Source organism: Taudactylus pleione, unplaced genomic scaffold (genome assembly GCF_031769625.1).
Source record: "Taudactylus pleione unplaced genomic scaffold, aTauple2 ptg000473l, whole genome shotgun sequence".
In the NCBI taxonomy this organism is placed as follows: domain Eukaryota; kingdom Metazoa; phylum Chordata; class Amphibia; order Anura; family Myobatrachidae; genus Taudactylus; species Taudactylus pleione.
Genome location: NW_028284875.1, coordinates 4,029,145 through 4,049,841, shown reverse-complemented (window position 1 = coordinate 4,049,841; position 20,697 = coordinate 4,029,145). Strand labels below are relative to the sequence as shown.

General features: G+C 33.4%; 10 non-coding genes across 10 annotated transcripts; 9 read left to right on the top strand and 1 right to left on the bottom strand.

The window, feature by feature from the left end:
* Positions 1-364: 364 nt before the first annotated feature.
* TRNAI-UAU (transfer RNA isoleucine (anticodon UAU)) lies at positions 365-457 on the top strand. The gene is given in 2 exon segments: positions 365-402; positions 422-457. It is a non-coding gene; the product is annotated as a tRNA-Ile (tRNA).
* A 2,928-nt stretch (positions 458-3,385) lies between these two features.
* On the top strand, positions 3,386-3,478 carry TRNAI-UAU (transfer RNA isoleucine (anticodon UAU)). Its single transcript is given in 2 exon segments — positions 3,386-3,423; positions 3,443-3,478. It is a non-coding gene; the product is annotated as a tRNA-Ile (tRNA).
* A 1,419-nt stretch (positions 3,479-4,897) lies between these two features.
* Positions 4,898-4,990, top strand: TRNAI-UAU (transfer RNA isoleucine (anticodon UAU)). Its single transcript is given in 2 exon segments — positions 4,898-4,935; positions 4,955-4,990. It is a non-coding gene; the product is annotated as a tRNA-Ile (tRNA).
* A 2,931-nt stretch (positions 4,991-7,921) lies between these two features.
* TRNAI-UAU (transfer RNA isoleucine (anticodon UAU)) lies at positions 7,922-8,014 on the top strand. The gene is given in 2 exon segments: positions 7,922-7,959; positions 7,979-8,014. It is a non-coding gene; the product is annotated as a tRNA-Ile (tRNA).
* Positions 8,015-9,433: 1,419 nt separating this feature from the next.
* Positions 9,434-9,526, top strand: TRNAI-UAU (transfer RNA isoleucine (anticodon UAU)). The gene is given in 2 exon segments: positions 9,434-9,471; positions 9,491-9,526. It is a non-coding gene; the product is annotated as a tRNA-Ile (tRNA).
* Positions 9,527-10,945: 1,419 nt separating this feature from the next.
* TRNAI-UAU (transfer RNA isoleucine (anticodon UAU)) lies at positions 10,946-11,038 on the top strand. The gene is given in 2 exon segments: positions 10,946-10,983; positions 11,003-11,038. It is a non-coding gene; the product is annotated as a tRNA-Ile (tRNA).
* Positions 11,039-12,457: 1,419 nt separating this feature from the next.
* Positions 12,458-12,550, top strand: TRNAI-UAU (transfer RNA isoleucine (anticodon UAU)). The gene is given in 2 exon segments: positions 12,458-12,495; positions 12,515-12,550. It is a non-coding gene; the product is annotated as a tRNA-Ile (tRNA).
* A 1,419-nt stretch (positions 12,551-13,969) lies between these two features.
* Positions 13,970-14,062, top strand: TRNAI-UAU (transfer RNA isoleucine (anticodon UAU)). Its single transcript is given in 2 exon segments — positions 13,970-14,007; positions 14,027-14,062. It is a non-coding gene; the product is annotated as a tRNA-Ile (tRNA).
* A 1,419-nt stretch (positions 14,063-15,481) lies between these two features.
* TRNAI-UAU (transfer RNA isoleucine (anticodon UAU)) lies at positions 15,482-15,574 on the top strand. Its single transcript is given in 2 exon segments — positions 15,482-15,519; positions 15,539-15,574. It is a non-coding gene; the product is annotated as a tRNA-Ile (tRNA).
* A 4,611-nt stretch (positions 15,575-20,185) lies between these two features.
* TRNAI-UAU (transfer RNA isoleucine (anticodon UAU)) lies at positions 20,186-20,278 on the bottom strand. The gene is given in 2 exon segments: positions 20,186-20,221; positions 20,241-20,278. It is a non-coding gene; the product is annotated as a tRNA-Ile (tRNA).
* Between the last annotated feature and the right edge of the window lie 419 nt (positions 20,279-20,697).

The window sequence follows — 20,697 nt, the reverse complement described above, 5'->3', positions numbered from 1 at the left end:
ATTTTCCCTATGCAACATTGAAGTTACATATATTTATAGCAAATATTATTTAAGATAAATAAACAGGAATTATTTATAAACTGGAATTATTTTACAATTTTGATAATATTGAACTGTACAGCAATGGCATGAATTCATTGCAATATACACCTAAGGATACATAAAACTGGGCAATAACACAAATGCACAATATAATTGATTAACTTATGATTAGAATATTACTTTTATTAGGTACTTTAGTATTGGGTGCAGTAGTTTAGTGGATTTAAAAAGTAACTAATTTAAAATTAATAAACCAAGTTAATATACTTAGTCAACTCGATGCTAAAATCACTCAACTAAAAATAATACACTTTGACCATGTGCTCCTGTGGTGCAATCGGTCAGCGCGCAGTACTTATAAGACAGTATCTGTTGAGCAATGCCGAGGTTGTGAGTTCAAGCCTCACCTGGAGCAAATGTAATTTTTTTTCTAATGTCATCAGTTAATGATTATCATCTGCTACCTGAACATCCTGATATGAAGGCAGAAAAAAATCACAAACATGACTGTTTTTAAGGTACCAGTACACACATCTGCTTTGGTTCATATGCACTGTAATAATTACTTTAGTTAGTCAACAAAATGGAATGCAAAAGACTAGCTCTTTATTGGTAAAAGACTTGCATCAATCTGTTTTGCTGCAATGTAACATGAGGGTCCACACTATTAGGTCTGGTTAGTACAATCACATTTCATGCTGGGATTTGTAAAGCAAAGAACACAAATAAACGGCTTTCCTATATTGCAACAATTAATGATTATACTAATGAAAAAATCAGTTTCACACAAAGATGTTACTAAGCCCCACTGGCCTAATGGATAAGGCACTGGCCTCCTAAGCTAGGGGTTGTGGTTTCAAGTCTCATCTGGGCTTTATTTCATCCATATAATTACTGGAGATGTTCCCTTTATTCTTGCTTGATACTGCACAAATGGCTCCACCAGAAACTTTTATCTGCTTAACAATCCGGTACTGTTCAGCTTGCAAAATTATGGCCCTGTATCTAAAAGCAGACATTTATCCTGATGACATTGTGGATTAGTTTCCGGATAAGTTTGCTATCACCTGGGACAGTGGCAAGTCTCATCTAGGATGCATGTTCCTTTGATGCTCATTCTCATTCTAGAAGTTATGCTTTTTTTCAATGTAGGTGACTGTCTTAATGGTATTGCATGAAATCCGTATATACCAAAACATACCTATTAAGTTTTAATTGCAATTTAATATCAGAGTGGCTACAAAATAACAATGTCTATGGCAATTGCTGATGGGTTTCTTGAAGTCCTTTCATCCATGTCATCAAAAGGGTAATTTTCTGCTTTTTATATTTCTTTGGACACTGACTATACTGACAATTTAGGTGCTACAGACCAAAAAAACAATGTTTACCTTTAAATATAGAGCACAAGTGAGATTTAACTTATTTTTATTTAAAGATACTGCACTTTTTGGTATTATAGTGTATATTTTCCCTATGCAACATTGAAGTTACATATATTTATAGCAAATATTATTTAAGATAAATAAACAGGAATTATTTATAAACAGGAATTATTTTACAATTTTGATAATATTGAACTGTACAGCAATGGCATGAATTCATTGCAATATACACCTAAGGATACATAAAACTGGGCAATAACACAAATGCACAATATAATTGATTAACTTATGATTAGAATATTACTTTTATTAGGTACTTTAGTATTGGGTGCAGTAGTTTAGTGGATTTAAAAAGTAACTAATTTAAAATTAATAAACCAAGTTAATATACTTAGTCAACTCGATGCTAAAATCACTCAACTAAAAATAATACAGTTTGACCATGTGCTCCTGTGGCGCAATCGGTTAGCGTGCGGTACTTATAAGACAGTATCTGTTGAGCAATGCCGAGGTTGTGACTTCAAGCCTTACCTGGAGCAAATGTAATTTTTTTTCTAATGTCATCAGTTAATGATTATCATCTGCTACCTGAACATCCTGATATGAAGGCAGAAAAAAATCACAAACATGACTGTTTTTAAGGTACCAGTACACACATCTGCTTTGGTTCATATGCACTGTAATAATTACTTTAGTTAGTCAACAAAATGGAATGCAAAAGACTAGCTCTTTATTGGTAAAAGACTTGCATCAATCTGTTTTGCTGCAATGTAACATGAGGGTCCACACTATTAGGTCTGGTTAGTACAATCACATTTCATGCTGGGATTTGTAAAGCAAAGAACACAAATAAACGGCTTTCCTATATTGCAACAATTAATGATTATACTAATGAAAAAATCAGTTTCACTCAATGATGTTACAAAGCCCCACTGGCCTAATGGATAAGGCACTGGCCTCCTAAGCTAGGGATTGTGGTTTCAAGTCTCATCTGGGCTTTATTTCATCCATATAATTACTGGAGATGTTCCCTTTATTCTTGCTTGATACTGCACAAATGGCTCCACCAGAAACTTTTATCTGCTTAACAATCCGGTACTGTTCAGCTTGCAAAATTATGGCCCTGTATCTAAAAGCAGACATCTATCCTGATGACATTGTGGATTAGTTTCCGGATAAGTTTGCTATCACCTGGGACAGTGGCTTCAAGTCTCATCTAGGATGCATGTTCCTTTGATGCTCATTCTCATTCTAGAAGTTATGCTTTTTTTCAATGCAGGTGACTGTCTTAATGGTATTGCATGAAATCCATATATACCAAAACATACCTATTAAGTTTTAATTGCAATTTAATATCAGAGTGGCTACAAAATAACAATGTCTATGGCAATTGCTGATGGGTTTCTTGAAGTCCTTTCATCCATGTCATCAAAAGGGTAATTTTCTGCTTTTTATATTTCTTTGGACACTGACTATACTGACAATTTAGGTGCTACAGACCAAAAAAACAATGTTTACCTTTAAATATAGAGCACAAGTGAGATTTAACTTATTTTTATTTAAAGATACTGCACTTTTTGGTATTATAGTGTATATTTTCCCTATGCAACATTGAAGTTACATATATTTATAGCAAATATTATTTAAGATAAATAAACAGGAATTATTTATAAACTGGAATTATTTTACAATTTTGATAATATTGAACTGTACAGCAATGGCATGAATTCATTGCAATATACACCTAAGGATACATAAAACTGGGCAATAACACAAATGCACAATATAATTGATTAACTTATGATTAGAATATTACTTTTATTAGGTACTTTAGTATTGGGTGCAGTAGTTTAGTGGATTTAAAAAGTAACTAATTTAAAATTAATAAACCAAGTTAATATACTTAGTCAACTCGATGCTAAAATCACTCAACTAAAAATAATACACTTTGACCATGTGCTCCTGTGGTGCAATCGGTCAGCGCGCAGTACTTATAAGAAAGTATCTGTTGAGCAATGCCGAGGTTGTGAGTTCAAGCCTCACCTGGAGCAAATGTAATTTTTTTTCTAATGTCATCAGTTAATGATTATCATCTGCTACCTGAACATCCTGATATGAAGGCAGAAAAAAATCACAAACATGACTGTTTTTAAGGTACCAGTACACACATCTGCTTTGGTTCATATGCACTGTAAACATTACTTTAGTTAGTCAACAAAATGGAATGCAAAAGACTACCTCTTTATTGGAAAAAGAGTTGCATCAATCTGTTTTGCTGCAATGTAACATGAGGGTCCACACTATTAGGTCTGGTTAGTACAATCACATTTCATGCTGGGATTTGTAAAGCAAAGAACCCAAATAAACGGCTTTCCTATATCGCAACAATTAATGATTATACTAATGAAAAAATCAGTTTCACACAAAGATGTTACTAAGCCCCACTGGCCTAATGGATAAGGCACTGGCCTCCTAAGCTAGGGATTGTGGTTTCAAGTCTCATCTGGGCTTTATTTCATCCATATAATTACTGGAGATGTTCCCTTTATTCTTGCTTGATACTGCACAAATGGCTCCACCAGAAACTTTTATCTGCTTAACAATCCGGTACTGTTCAGCTTGCAAAATTATGGCCCTGTATCTAAAAGCAGACATTTATCCTGATGACATTGTGGATTAGTTTCCGGATAAATTTGCTATCACCTGGGACAGTGGCTTCAAGTCTCATCTAGGATGCATGTTCCTTTGATGCTCATTCTCATTCTAGAAGTTATGCTTTTTTTCAATGCAGGTGACTGTCTTAATGGTATTGCATGAAATCCATATATACCAAAACATACTTATTAAGTTTTAATTGCAATTTAATATCAGAGTGGCTACAAAATAACAATGTCTATGGCAATTGCTGATGGGTTTCTTGAAGTCCTTTCATCCATGTCATCAAAAGGGTAATTTTCTGCTTTTTATATTTCTTTGGACACTGACTTTACTGACAATTTAGGTGCTACAGACCAAACAAACAATGTTTACCTTTAAATATAGAGCACAAGTGAGATTTAACTTATTTTTATTTAAAGATACTGCACTTTTTGGTATTATAGTGTATATTTTCCCTATGCAACATTGAAGTTACATATATTTATAGCAAATATTATTTAAGATAAATAAACAGGAATTATTTATAAACAGGAATTATTTTACAATTTTGATAAAATTGAACTGTACAGCAATGGCATGAATTCATTGCAATATACACCTAAGGATACATAAAACTGGGCAATAACACAAATGCACAATATAATTGATTAACTTATGATTAGAATATTACTTTTATTAGGTACTTTAGTATTGGGTGCAGAAGTTTAGTGGATTTAAAAAGTAACTAATTTAAAATTAATAAACCAAGTTAATATACTTAGTCAACTCGATGCTAAAATCACTCAACTAAAAATAATACAGTTTGACCATGTGCTCCTGTGGCGCAATCGGTCAGCGCGTGGTACTTATAAGACAGTATCTGTTGAGCAATGCTGAGGTTGTGAGTTCAACCCTCACCTGGAGCAAATGTAATTTTTTTTCTAATGTCATCAGTTAATGATTATCATCTGCTAGCTGAACATCCTGATATGAAGGCAGAAAAAAATCACAAACATGACTGTTTTTAAGGTACCAGTACACACATCTGCTTTGGTTCATATGCACTGTAAACATTACTTTAGTTAGTCAACAAAATGGAATGCAAAAGACTACCTCTTTATTGGTAAAAGAGTTGCATCAATCTGTTTTGCTGCAATATAACATGAGGGTCCACACTATTAGGTCTGGTTAGTACAATCACATTTCATGCTGGGATTTGTAAAGCAAAGAACACAAATAAACGGCTTTCCTATATCGCAACAATTAATGATTATACTAATGAAAAAATCAGTTTCACACAAAGATGTTACTAAGCCCCACTGGCCTAATGGATAAGGCACTGGCCTCCTACGCTAGGGATTGTGGTTTCAAGTCTCATCTGGGCTTTATTTCATCCATATAATTACTGGAGATGTTCCCTTTATTCTTGCTTGATACTGCACAAATGGCTCCACCAGAAACTTTTATCTGCTTAACAATCCGGTACTGTTCAGCTTGCAAAATTATGGCCCTGTATCTAAAAGCAGACATTTATCCTGATGACATTGTGGATTAGTTTCTGGATAAGTTTGCTATCACCTGGGACAGTGGCTTCAAGTCTCATCTAGGATGCATGTTCCTTTGATGCTCATTCTCATTCTAGAAGTTATGCTTTTTTTCAATGCAGGTGACTGTCTTAATGGTATTGCATGAAATCCATATATACCAAAACATACCTATTAAGTTTTAATTGCAATTTAATATCAGAGTGGCTACAAAATAACAATGTCTATGGCAATTGCTGATGGGTTTCTTGAAGTCCTTTCATCCATGTCATCAAAAGGGTAATTTTCTGCTTTTTATATTTCTTTGGACACTGACTTTACTGACAATTTAGGTGCTACAGACCAAAAAAACAATGTTTACCTTTAAATATAGAGCACAAGTGAGATTTAACTTATTTTTATTTAAAGATACTGCACTTTTTGGTATTATAGTGTATATTTTCCCTATGCAACATTGAAGTTACATATATTTATAGCAAATATTATTTAAGATAAATAAACAGAAATTATTTATAAACAGGAATTATTTTACAATTTTGATAATATTGAACTGTACAGCAATGGCATGAATTCATTGCAATATACACCTAAGGATACATAAAACTGGGCAATAACACAAATGCACAATATAATTGATTAACTTATGATTAGAATATTACTTTTATTAGGTACTTTAGTATTGGGTGCAGTAGTTTAGTGGATTTACAAAGTAACTAATTTAAAATTAATAAACCAAGTTAATATACTTAGTCAACTCGATGCTAAAATCACTCAACTAAAAATAATACACTTTGACCATGTGCTCCTGTGGCGCAATCGGTCAGCGCGCGGTACTTATAAGACAGTATCTGTTGAGCAATGCTGAGGTTGTGATTTCAAGCCTCTCCTGGAGCAAATGTAATTTTTTTTCTAATGTCATCAGTTAATGATTATCATCTGCTACCTGATCATCCTGATATGAAGGCAGAAAAAAATCACAAACATGACTGTTTTTAAGGTACCAGTACACACATCTGCTTTGGTTCATATGCACTGTAAACAATACTTTAGTTAGTCAACAAAATGGAATGCAAAAGACTACCTCCTTATTGGTAAAAGAGTTGCATCAATCTGTTTTGCTGCAATGTAACATGAGGTTCCACACTATTAGGTCTGGTTAGTACAATCACATTTCATGCTGGGATTTGTAAAGCAAAGAACACAAATAAACGGCTTTCCTATATCGCAACAATTAATGATTATACTAATGAAAAAATCAGTTTCACACAAAGATGTTACTAAGCCCCACTGGCCTAATGGATAAGGCACTGGCCTCCTAAGCTAGGGATTGTGGTTTCAAGTCTCATCTGGGCTTTATTTCATCCATATAATTACTGGAGATGTTCCCTTTATTCTTGCTTGATACTGCACAAATGGCTCCACCAGAAACTTTTATCTGCTTAACAATCCGGTACTGTTCAGGTTGCAAAATTATGGCCCTGAATCTAAAAGCAGACATTTATCCTGATGACATTGTGGATTAGTTTCCGGATAAGTTTGCTATCACCTGGGACAGTGGCTTCAAGTCTCATCTAGGATGCATGTTCCTTTGATGCTCATTCTCATTCTAGAAGTTATGCTTTTTTTCAATGCAGGTGACTGTCTTAATGGTATTGCATGAAATCCATATATACCAAAACATACCTATTAAGTTTTAATTGCAATTTAATATCAGAGTGGCTACAAAATAACAATGTCTATGGCAATTGCTGATGGGTTTCTTGAAGTCCTTTCATCCATGTCATCAAAAGGGTAATTTTCTGCTTTTTATATTTCTTTGGACACTGACTTTACTGACAATTTAGGTGCTACAGACCAAAAAAACAATGTTTACCTTTAAATATAGAGCACAAGTGAGATTTAACTTATTTTTATTTAAAGATACTGCACTTTTTGGTATTATAGTGTATATTTTCCCTATGCAACATTGAAGTTACATATATTTATAGCAAATATTATTTAAGATAAATAAACAGGAATTATTTATAAACAGGAATTATTTTACAATTTTGATAAAATTGAACTGTACAGCAATGGCATGAATTCATTGCAATATACACCTAAGGATACATAAAACTGGGCAATAACACAAATGCACAATATAATTGATTAACTTCTGATTAGAATATTACTTTTATTAGGTACTTTAGTATTGGGTGCAGTAGTTTAGTGGATTTACAAAGTAACTAATTTAAAATTAATAAACCAAGTTAATATACTTAGTCAACTCGATGCTAAAATCACTCAACTAAAAATAATACACTTTGACCATGTGCTCCTGTGGCGCAATCGGTTAGCGTGCGGTACTTATAAGACAGTATCTGTTGAGCAATGCTGAGGTTGTGAGTTCAAGCCTCACCTGGAGCAAATGTAATTTTTTTTCTAATGTCATCAGTTAATGATTATCATCTGCTAGCTGAACATCCTGATATGAAGGCAGAAAAACATCACAAACATGACTGTTTTTAAGGTACCAGTACACACATCTGCTTTGGTTCATATGCACTGTAAACATTACTTTAGTTAGTCAACAAAATGGAATGCAAAATACTACCTCTTTATTGGTAAAAGAGTTGCATCAATCTGTTTTGCTGCAATGTAACATGAGGGTCCACACTATTAGGTCTGGTTAGTACAATCACATTTCATGCTGGGATTTGTAAAGCAAAGAACACAAATAAACGGCTTTCCTATATCGCAACAATTAATGATTATACTAATGAAAAAATCAGTTTCACACAAAGATGTTACTAAGCCCCACTGGCCTAATGGATAAGGCACTGGCCTTCTACGCTAGGGATTGTGGTTTCAAGTCTCATCTGGGCTTTATTTCATCCATATAATTACTGGAGATGTTCCCTTTATTCTTGCTTGATACTGCACAAATGGCTCCACCAGAAACTTTTATCTGCTTAACAATCCGGTACTGTTCAGCTTGCAAAATTATGGCCCTGTATCTAAAAGCAGACATTTATCCTGATGACATTGTGGATTAGTTTCTGGATAAGTTTGCTATCACCTGGGACAGTGGCTTCAAGTCTCATCTAGGATGCATGTTCCTTTGATGCTCATTCTCATTCTAGAAGTTATGCTTTTTTTCAATGCAGGTGACTGTCTTAATGGTATTGCATGAAATCCATATATACCAAAACATACCTATTAAGTTTTAATTGCAATTTAATATCAGAGTGGCTACAAAATAACAATGTCTATGGCAATTGCTGATGGGTTTCTTGAAGTCCTTTCATCCATGTCATCAAAAGGGTAATTTTCTGCTTTTTATATTTCTTTGGACACTGACTTTACTGACAATTTAGGTGCTACAGACCAAAAAAACAATGTTTACCTTTAAATATAGAGCACAAGTGAGATTTAACTTATTTTTATTTAAAGATACTGCACTTTTTGGTATTATAGTGTATATTTTCCCTATGCAACATTGAAGTTACATATATTTATAGCAAATATTATTTAAGATAAATAAACAGAAATTATTTATAAACAGGAATTATTTTACAATTTTGATAATATTGAACTGTACAGCAATGGCATGAATTCATTGCAATATACACCTAAGGATACATAAAACTGGGCAATAACACAAATGCACAATATAATTGATTAACTTATGATTAGAATATTACTTTTATTAGGTACTTTAGTATTGGGTGCAGTAGTTTAGTGGATTTACAAAGTAACTAATTTAAAATTAATAAACCAAGTTAATATACTTAGTCAACTCGATGCTAAAATCACTCAACTAAAAATAATACACTTTGACCATGTGCTCCTGTGGCGCAATCGGTCAGCGCGCGGTACTTATAAGACAGTATCTGTTGAGCAATGCTGAGGTTGTGAGTTCAAGCCTCTCCTGGAGCAAATGTAATTTTTTTTCTAATGTCATCAGTTAATGATTATCATCTGCTACCTGATCATCCTGATATGAAGGCAGAAAAAAATCACAAACATGACTGTTTTTAAGGTACCAGTACACACATCTGCTTTGGTTCATATGCACTGTAAACAATACTTTAGTTAGTCAACAAAATGGAATGCAAAAGACTACCTCCTTATTGGTAAAAGAGTTGCATCAATCTGTTTTGCTGCAATGTAACATGAGGTTCCACACTATTAGGTCTGGTTAGTACAATCACATTTCATGCTGGGATTTGTAAAGCAAAGAACACAAATAAACGGCTTTCCTATATCGCAACAATTAATGATTATACTAATGAAAAAATCAGTTTCACACAAAGATGTTACTAAGCCCCACTGGCCTAATGGATAAGGCACTGGCCTCCTAAGCTAGGGATTGTGGTTTCAAGTCTCATCTGGGCTTTATTTCATCCATATAATTACTGGAGATGTTCCCTTTATTCTTGCTTGATACTGCACAAATGGCTCCACCAGAAACTTTTATCTGCTTAACAATCCGGTACTGTTCAGGTTGCAAAATTATGGCCCTGAATCTAAAAGCAGACATTTATCCTGATGACATTGTGGATTAGTTTCCGGATAAGTTTGCTATCACCTGGGACAGTGGCTTCAAGTCTCATCTAGGATGCATGTTCCTTTGATGCTCATTCTCATTCTAGAAGTTATGCTTTTTTTCAATGCAGGTGACTGTCTTAATGGTATTGCATGAAATCCATATATACCAAAACATACCTATTAAGTTTTAATTGCAATTTAATATCAGAGTGGCTACAAAATAACAATGTCTATGGCAATTGCTGATGGGTTTCTTGAAGTCCTTTCATCCATGTCATCAAAAGGGTAATTTTCTGCTTTTTATATTTCTTTGGACACTGACTTTACTGACAATTTAGGTGCTACAGACCAAAAAAACAATGTTTACCTTTAAATATAGAGCACAAGTGAGATTTAACTTATTTTTATTTAAAGATACTGCACTTTTTGGTATTATAGTGTATATTTTCCCTATGCAACATTGAAGTTACATATATTTATAGCAAATATTATTTAAGATAAATAAACAGGAATTATTTATAAACAGGAATTATTTTACAATTTTGATAAAATTGAACTGTACAGCAATGGCATGAATTCATTGCAATATACACCTAAGGATACATAAAACTGGGCAATAACACAAATGCACAATATAATTGATTAACTTCTGATTAGAATATTACTTTTATTAGGTACTTTAGTATTGGGTGCAGTAGTTTAGTGGATTTACAAAGTAACTAATTTAAAATTAATAAACCAAGTTAATATACTTAGTCAACTCGATGCTAAAATCACTCAACTAAAAATAATACACTTTGACCATGTGCTCCTGTGGCGCAATCGGTTAGCGTGCGGTACTTATAAGACAGTATCTGTTGAGCAATGCTGAGGTTGTGAGTTCAAGCCTCACCTGGAGCAAATGTAATTTTTTTTCTAATGTCATCAGTTAATGATTATCATCTGCTAGCTGAACATCCTGATATGAAGGCAGAAAAACATCACAAACATGACTGTTTTTAAGGTACCAGTACACACATCTGCTTTGGTTCATATGCACTGTAAACATTACTTTAGTTAGTCAACAAAATGGAATGCAAAATACTACCTCTTTATTGGTAAAAGAGTTGCATCAATCTGTTTTGCTGCAATGTAACATGAGGGTCCACACTATTAGGTCTGGTTAGTACAATCACATTTCATGCTGGGATTTGTAAAGCAAAGAACACAAATAAACGGCTTTCCTATATCGCAACAATTAATGATTATACTAATGAAAAAATCAGTTTCACACAAAGATGTTACTAAGCCCCACTGGCCTAATGGATAAGGCACTGGCCTCCTAAGCTAAGGATTGTGGTTTCAAGTCTCATCTGGGCTTTATTTCATCCATATAATTACTGGAGATGTTCCCTTTATTCTTGCTTGATACTGCACAAATGGCTCCACCAGAAACTTTTATCTGCTTAACAATCCGGTACTGTTCAGCTTGCAAAATTATGGCCCTGTATCTAAAAGCAGACATTTATCCTGATGACATTGTGGATTAGTTTCCGGATAAGTTTGCTATCACCTGGGACAGTGGCTTCAAGTCTCATCTAGGATGCATGTTCCTTTGATGCTCATTCTCATTCTAGAAGTTATGCTTTTTTTCAATGCAGGTGACTGTCTTAATGGTATTGCATGAAATCCATATATACCAAAACATACCTATTAAGTTTTAATTGCAATTTAATATCAGAGTGGCTACAAAATAACAATGTCTATGGCAATTGCTGATGGGTTTCTTGAAGTCCTTTCATCCATGTCATCAAAAGGGTAATTTTCTGCTTTTTATATTTCTTTGGACACTGACTATACTGACAATTTAGGTGCTACAGACCAAAAAAACAATGTTTACCTTTAAATATAGAGCACAAGTGAGATTTAACTTATTTTTATTTAAAGATACTGCACTTTTTGGTATTATAGTGTATATTTTCCCTATGCAACATTGAAGTTACATATATTTATAGCAAATATTATTTAAGATAAATAAACAGAAATTATTTATAAACAGGAATTATTTTACAATTTTGATAATATTGAACTGTACAGCAATGGCATGAATTCATTGCAATATACACCTAAGGATACATAAAACTGGGCAATAACACAAATGCACAATATAATTGATTAACTTATGATTAGAATATTACTTTTATTAGGTACTTTAGTATTGGGTGCAGTAGTTTAGTGGATTTACAAAGTAACTAATTTAAAATTAATAAACCAAGTTAATATACTTAGTCAACTCGATGCTAAAATCACTCAACTAAAAATAATACACTTTGACCATGTGCTCCTGTGGCGCAATCGGTCAGCGCGCGGTACTTATAAGACAGTATCTGTTGAGCAATGCTGAGGTTGTGAGTTCAAGCCTCTCCTGGAGCAAATGTAATTTTTTTTCTAATGTCATCAGTTAATGATTATCATCTGCTACCTGATCATCCTGATATGAAGGCAGAAAAAAATCACAAACATGACTGTTTTTAAGGTACCAGTACACACATCTGCTTTGGTTCATATGCACTGTAAACAATACTTTAGTTAGTCAACAAAATGGAATGCAAAAGACTACCTCCTTATTGGTAAAAGAGTTGCATCAATCTGTTTTGCTGCAATGTAACATGAGGTTCCACACTATTAGGTCTGGTTAGTACAATCACATTTCATGCTGGGATTTGTAAAGCAAAGAACACAAATAAACGGCTTTCCTATATCGCAACAATTAATGATTATACTAATGAAAAAATCAGTTTCACACAAAGATGTTACTAAGCCCCACTGGCCTAATGGATAAGGCACTGGCCTCCTAAGCTAGGGATTGTGGTTTCAAGTCTCATCTGGGCTTTATTTCATCCATATAATTACTGGAGATGTTCCCTTTATTCTTGCTTGATACTGCACAAATGGCTCCACCAGAAACTTTTATCTGCTTAACAATCCGGTACTGTTCAGGTTGCAAAATTATGGCCCTGAATCTAAAAGCAGACATTTATCCTGATGACATTGTGGATTAGTTTCCGGATAAGTTTGCTATCACCTGGGACAGTGGCTTCAAGTCTCATCTAGGATGCATGTTCCTTTGATGCTCATTCTCATTCTAGAAGTTATGCTTTTTTTCAATGCAGGTGACTGTCTTAATGGTATTGCATGAAATCCATATATACCAAAACATACCTATTAAGTTTTAATTGCAATTTAATATCAGAGTGGCTACAAAATAACAATGTCTATGGCAATTGCTGATGGGTTTCTTGAAGTCCTTTCATCCATGTCATCAAAAGGGTAATTTTCTGCTTTTTATATTTCTTTGGACACTGACTTTACTGACAATTTAGGTGCTACAGACCAAAAAAACAATGTTTACCTTTAAATATAGAGCACAAGTGAGATTTAACTTATTTTTATTTAAAGATACTGCACTTTTTGGTATTATAGTGTATATTTTCCCTATGCAACATTGAAGTTACATATATTTATAGCAAATATTATTTAAGATAAATAAACAGGAATTATTTATAAACAGGAATTATTTTACAATTTTGATAAAATTGAACTGTACAGCAATGGCATGAATTCATTGCAATATACACCTAAGGATACATAAAACTGGGCAATAACACAAATGCACAATATAATTGATTAACTTCTGATTAGAATATTACTTTTATTAGGTACTTTAGTATTGGGTGCAGTAGTTTAGTGGATTTACAAAGTAACTAATTTAAAATTAATAAACCAAGTTAATATACTTAGTCAACTCGATGCTAAAATCACTCAACTAAAAATAATACACTTTGACCATGTGCTCCTGTGGCGCAATCGGTTAGCGTGCGGTACTTATAAGACAGTATCTGTTGAGCAATGCTGAGGTTGTGAGTTCAAGCCTCACCTGGAGCAAATGTAATTTTTTTTCTAATGTCATCAGTTAATGATTATCATCTGCTAGCTGAACATCCTGATATGAAGGCAGAAAAACATCACAAACATGACTGTTTTTAAGGTACCAGTACACACATCTGCTTTGGTTCATATGCACTGTAAACATTACTTTAGTTAGTCAACAAAATGGAATGCAAAATACTACCTCTTTATTGGTAAAAGAGTTGCATCAATCTGTTTTGCTGCAATGTAACATGAGGGTCCACACTATTAGGTCTGGTTAGTACAATCACATTTCATGCTGGGATTTGTAAAGCAAAGAACACAAATAAACGGCTTTCCTATATCGCAACAATTAATGATTATACTAATGAAAAAATCAGTTTCACACAAAGATGTTACTAAGCCCCACTGGCCTAATGGATAAGGCACTGGCCTCCTAAGCTAAGGATTGTGGTTTCAAGTCTCATCTGGGCTTTATTTCATCCATATAATTACTGGAGATGTTCCCTTTATTCTTGCTTGATACTGCACAAATGGCTCCACCAGAAACTTTTATCTGCTTAACAATCCGGTACTGTTCAGCTTGCAAAATTATGGCCCTGTATCTAAAAGCAGACATTTATCCTGATGACATTGTGGATTAGTTTCCGGATAAGTTTGCTATCACCTGGGACAGTGGCTTCAAGTCTCATCTAGGATGCATGTTCCTTTGATGCTCATTCTCATTCTAGAAGTTATGCTTTTTTTCAATGCAGGTGACTGTCTTAATGGTATTGCATGAAATCCATATATACCAAAACATACCTATTAAGTTTTAATTGCAATTTAATATCAGAGTGGCTACAAAATAACAATGTCTATGGCAATTGCTGATGGGTTTCTTGAAGTCCTTTCATCCATGTCATCAAAAGGGTAATTTTCTGCATTTTATATTTCTTTGGACACTGACTTTACTGACAATTTAGGTGCTACAGACCAAAAAAACAATGTTTACCTTTAAATATAGAGCACAAGTGAGATTTAACTTATTTTTATTTAAAGATACTGCACTTTTTGGTATTATAGTGTATATTTTCCCTATGCAACATTGAAGTTACATATATTTATAGCAAATATTATTTAAGATAAATAAACAGGAATTATTTATAAACAGGAATTATTTTACAATTTTGATAAAATTGAACTGTACAGCAATGGCATGAATTCATTGCAATATACACCTAAGGATACATAAAACTGGGCAATAACACAAATGCACAATATAATTGATTAACTTCTGATTAGAATATTACTTTTATTAGGTACTTTAGTATTGGGTGCAGTAGTTTAGTGGATTTACAAAGTAACTAATTTAAAATTAATAAACCAAGTTAATATACTTAGTCAACTCGATGCTAAAATCACTCAACTAAAAATAATACACTTTGACCATGTGCTCCTGTGGCGCAATCGGTTAGCGTGCGGTACTTATAAGACAGTATCTGTTGAGCAATGCTGAGGTTGTGAGTTCAAGCCTCACCTGGAGCAAATGTAATTTTTTTTCTAATGTCATCAGTTAATGATTATCATCTGCTAGCTGAACATCCTGATATGAAGGCAGAAAAACATCACAAACATGACTGTTTTTAAGGTACCAGTACACACATCTGCTTTGGTTCATATGCACTGTAAACATTACTTTAGTTAGTCAACAAAATGGAATGCAAAATACTACCTCTTTATTGGTAAAAGAGTTGCATCAATCTGTTTTGCTGCAATGTAACATGAGGGTCCACACTATTAGGTCTGGTTAGTACAATCACATTTCATGCTGGGATTTGTAAAGCAAAGAACACAAATAAACGGCTTTCCTATATCGCAACAATTAATGATTATACTAATGAAAAAATCAGTTTCACACAAAGATGTTACTAAGCCCCACTGGCCTAATGGATAAGGCACTGGCCTCCTAAGCTAAGGATTGTGGTTTCAAGTCTCATCTGGGCTTTATTTCATCCATATAATTACTGGAGATGTTCCCTTTATTCTTGCTTGATACTGCACAAATGGCTCCACCAGAAACTTTTATCTGCTTAACAATCCGGTACTGTTCAGCTTGCAAAATTATGGCCCTGTATCTAAAAGCAGACATTTATCCTGATGACATTGTGGATTAGTTTCCGGATAAGTTTGCTATCACCTGGGACAGTGGCTTCAAGTCTCATCTAGGATGCATGTTCCTTTGATGCTCATTCTCATTCTAGAAGTTATGCTTTTTTTCAATGCAGGTGACTGTCTTAATGGTATTGCATGAAATCCATATATACCAAAACATACCTATTAAGTTTTAATTGCAATTTAATATCAGAGTGGCTACAAAATAACAATGTCTATGGCAATTGCTGATGGGTTTCTTGAAGTCCTTTCATCCATGTCATCAAAAGGGTAATTTTCTGCTTTTTATATTTCTTTGGACACTGACTTTACTGACAATTTAGGTGCTACAGACCAAAAAAACAATGTTTACCTTTAAATATAGAGCACAAGTGAGATTTAACTTATTTTTATTTAAAGATACTGCACTTTTTGGTATTATAGTGTATATTTTCCCTATGCAACATTGAAGTTACATATATTTATAGCAAATATTATTTAAGATAAATAAACAGGAATTATTTATAAACAGGAATTATTTTACAATTTTGATAAAATTGAACTGTACAGCAATGGCATGAATTCATTGCAATATACACCTAAGGATACATAAAACTGGGCAATAACACAAATGCACAATATAATTGATTAACTTATGATTAGAATATTACTTTTATTAGGTACTTTAGTATTGGGTGCAGAAGTTTAGTGGATTTAAAAAGTAACTAATTTAAAATTAATAAACCAAGTTAATATACTTTGTCAACTCGATGCTAAAATCACTCAGCTAAAAATAACACACTTTGACCATGTGCTCCTGTGGCGCAATCGGTCAGCTTGCGGTACTAAAAAGACAGTATCTGTTGAGCAATGCCGAGGTTGTGAGTTCAAGCCTCACCTTGAGCAAATGTAATTTTTTTTCTAATGTCATCAGTTAATGATTATCATCTGCTACCTGAACATCCTGATATGAAGGCAGAAAAAAATCACAAACATGACTGTTTTTAAGGTACCAGTACACACATCTGCTTTGGTTCATATGCACTGTAAACATTACTTTAGTTAGTCAACAAAATGGAATGCAAAAGACTACCTCTTTATTGGTAAAAGAGTTGCATCAATCTGTTTTGCTGCAATGTAACATGAGGGTCCACACTATTAGGTCTGGTTAGTACAATCACATTTCATGCTGGGATTTGTAAAGCAAAGAACACAAATAAACGGCTTTCCTATATCGCAACAATTAATGATTATACTAATGAAAAAATCAGTTTCACACAAAGATGTTACTAAGCCCCACTGGCCTAATGGATAAGGCACGGGCCTACTAAGTTAGGGATTGTGGTTTCAAGTCTCATCTGGGCTTTATTTCATCCATATAATTACTGGAGATGTTCCCTTGATACTGCACAAATGGCTCCACCAGAAACTTTTATCTGCTTAACAATCCGGTTCAGTTCAGCTTGCAAAATTATGGCCCTGTATCTAAAAGCAGGCATTTATCCTGATGACATTGTGGATTAGTTTCCGGATAAGTTTGCTATCACCTGGGACAGTGGCTTCAAGTCTCATCTAGGATGCATGTTCCTTTGATGCTCATTCTCATTCTAGAAGTTATGCTTTTTTTCAATGCAGGTGACTGTCTTAATGGTATTGCATGAAATCCATATATACCAAAACATACCTATTAAGTTTTAATTGCAATTTAATATCAGAGTGGCTACAAAATAACAATGTCTATGGCAATTGCTGATGGGTTTCTTGAAGTCCTTTCATCCATGTCATCAAAAGGGTAATTTTCTGCTTTTTATATTTCTTTGGACACTGACTTTACTGACAATTTAGGTGCTACAGACCAAAAAAACAATGTTTACCTTTAAATATAGAGCACAAGTGAGATTTAACTTATTTTTATTTAAAGATACTGCACTTTTTGGTATTATAGTGTATATTTTCCCTATGCAACATTGAAGTTACATATATTTATAGCAAATATTATTTAAGATAAATAAACAGGAATTATTTATAAACAGGAATTATTTTACAATTTTGATAAAATTGAACTGTACAGCAATGGCATGAATTCATTGCAATATACACCTAAGGATACATAAAACTGGGCAATAACACAAATGCACAATATAATTGATTAACTTATGATTAGAATATTACTTTTATTAGGTACTTTAGTATTGGGTGCAGTAGTTTAGTGGATTTACAAAGTAACTAATTTAAAATTAATAAACCAAGTTAATATACTTAGTCAACTCGATGCTAAAATCACTCAACTAAAAATAATACAGTTTGACCATGTGCTCCTGTGGCGCAATCGGTCAGCGCGTGGTACTTATAAGACAGTATCTGTTGAGCAATGCTGAGGTTGTGAGTTCAACCCTCACCTGTAGCAAATGTAATTTTTTTTCTAATGTCATCAGTTAATGATTATCATCTGCTAGCTGAACATCCTGATATGAAGGCAGAAAAAAATCACAAACATGACTGTTTTTAAGGTACCAGTACACACATCTGCTGTGGTTCATATGCACTGTAAACATTACTTTAGTTAGTCAACAAAATGGAATGCAAAAGACTACCTCTTTATTGGTAAAAGAGTTGCATCAATCTGTTTTGCTGCAATGAAGTATATTAACTTGGTTTATTAATTTTAAATTAGTTACTTTTTAAATCCACTAAACTACTGCACCCAATACTAAAGTACCTAATAAAAGTAATATTCTAATCATAAGTTAATCAATTATATTGAGCATTTGTGTTATTGCCCAGTTTTATGTATACTTAGGTGTATATTGCAATGAATTCATGCCATTGCTGTACAGTTCAATATTATCAAAATTGTAAAATAATTCCTGTTTATAAATAATTCCTGTTTATTTATCTTAAATAATATTTGCTATAAATATATGTAACTTCAATGTTACATAGGGAAAATATACACTATAATACCAAAAAGTGCAGTATCTTTAAATAAAAATAAGTTAAATCTCACTTGTGCTCTATATTTAAAGGTAAACATTGTTTTTTTGGTCTGTAGCACATAAATTGTCAGTAAAGTCAGTGTCCAAAGAAATATAAAAAGCAGAAAATTACCCTTTTGATGACATGGATGAAAGGACTTCAAGAAACCCATCAGCAATTGCCATAGACATTGTTATTTTGTAGCCACTCTGTTATTAAATTGCAATTAAAACTTAATAGGTATGTTTTGGTATATATGGATTTCATGCAATACCATTAAGACAGTCACCTGCATTGAAAAAAAGCATAACTTCTAGAATGAGAATGAGCATCAAAGGAACATGCATCCTAGATGAGACTTGAAGCCACTGTCCCAGGTGATAGCAAACTTATCCGGAAACTAATCCACAATGTCATCAGGATAAATGTCTGCTTTTAGATACAGGGCCATAATTTTGCAAGCTGAACAGTACCGGATTGTTAAGCAGATAAAAGTTTCCGGTGGAGCCATTTGTGCAGTATCAAGCAAGAATAAAGGGAACATCTCCAGTAATTATATGGATGAAATAAAGCCCAGATGAGACTTGAAACCACAATCCCTAGCTTAGGAGGCCAGTGCCTTATCCATTGGGCCAGTGGGGCTTAGTAACATCTTTGTGTGAAACTGATTTTTTCATTAGTATAATCATTAATTGTTGCGATATAGGAAAGCCGTTTATTTGTGTTCTTTGCTTTACAAATCCCAGCATGAAATGTGATTGTACTAACCAGACCTAATAGTGTGGACCCTCATGTTACATTGCAGCAAAACAGATTGATGCAACTCTTTTACCAATAAAGAGGTAGTCTTTTGCATTCCATTTTGTTGACTAACTAAAGTAATGTTTCCAGTGCATATGAACCAAAGCAGATGTGTGTACTGGTACCTTAAAAACAGTCATGTTTGTGATTTTTTTCTGCCTTCATATCTGGATGTTCAGGTAGCAGATGATAATCATTAACTGATGACATTAGAAAACAAATTACATTTGCTCCAGGTGAGGCTTGAACTCACAACCTCGGCATTGCTCAACAGATACTGTCTTATAAGTACCACGCGCTAACCGATTGCGCCACAGGAGCACATGGTCAAATTGTATTATTTTTAGTTGAGTGATTTTAGCATTGAGTTGACTAAGTATATTAACTTGGTTTATTAATTTTAAATTAGTTACTTTTTAAATCCACTAAACTACTGTACCCAATACTAAAGTACCTAATAAAAGTAATATTCTAATCATAAGTTAATCAATTATATTGTGCATTTGTGTTATTGCCCAGTTTTATGTATCCTTAGGTGTATATTGCAATGAATTCATGCCATTGCTGTACAGTTCAATATTATCAAAATTGTAAAATAATTCCTGTTTATAAATAATTCCTGTTTATTTATCTTAAATAATATTTGCTATAAATATATGTTACTTCAATGTTGCATAGGGAAAATATTTCACTGCAGCCAAATTACACATAAGATGGCCAATGCAATCAAAATACTGTTG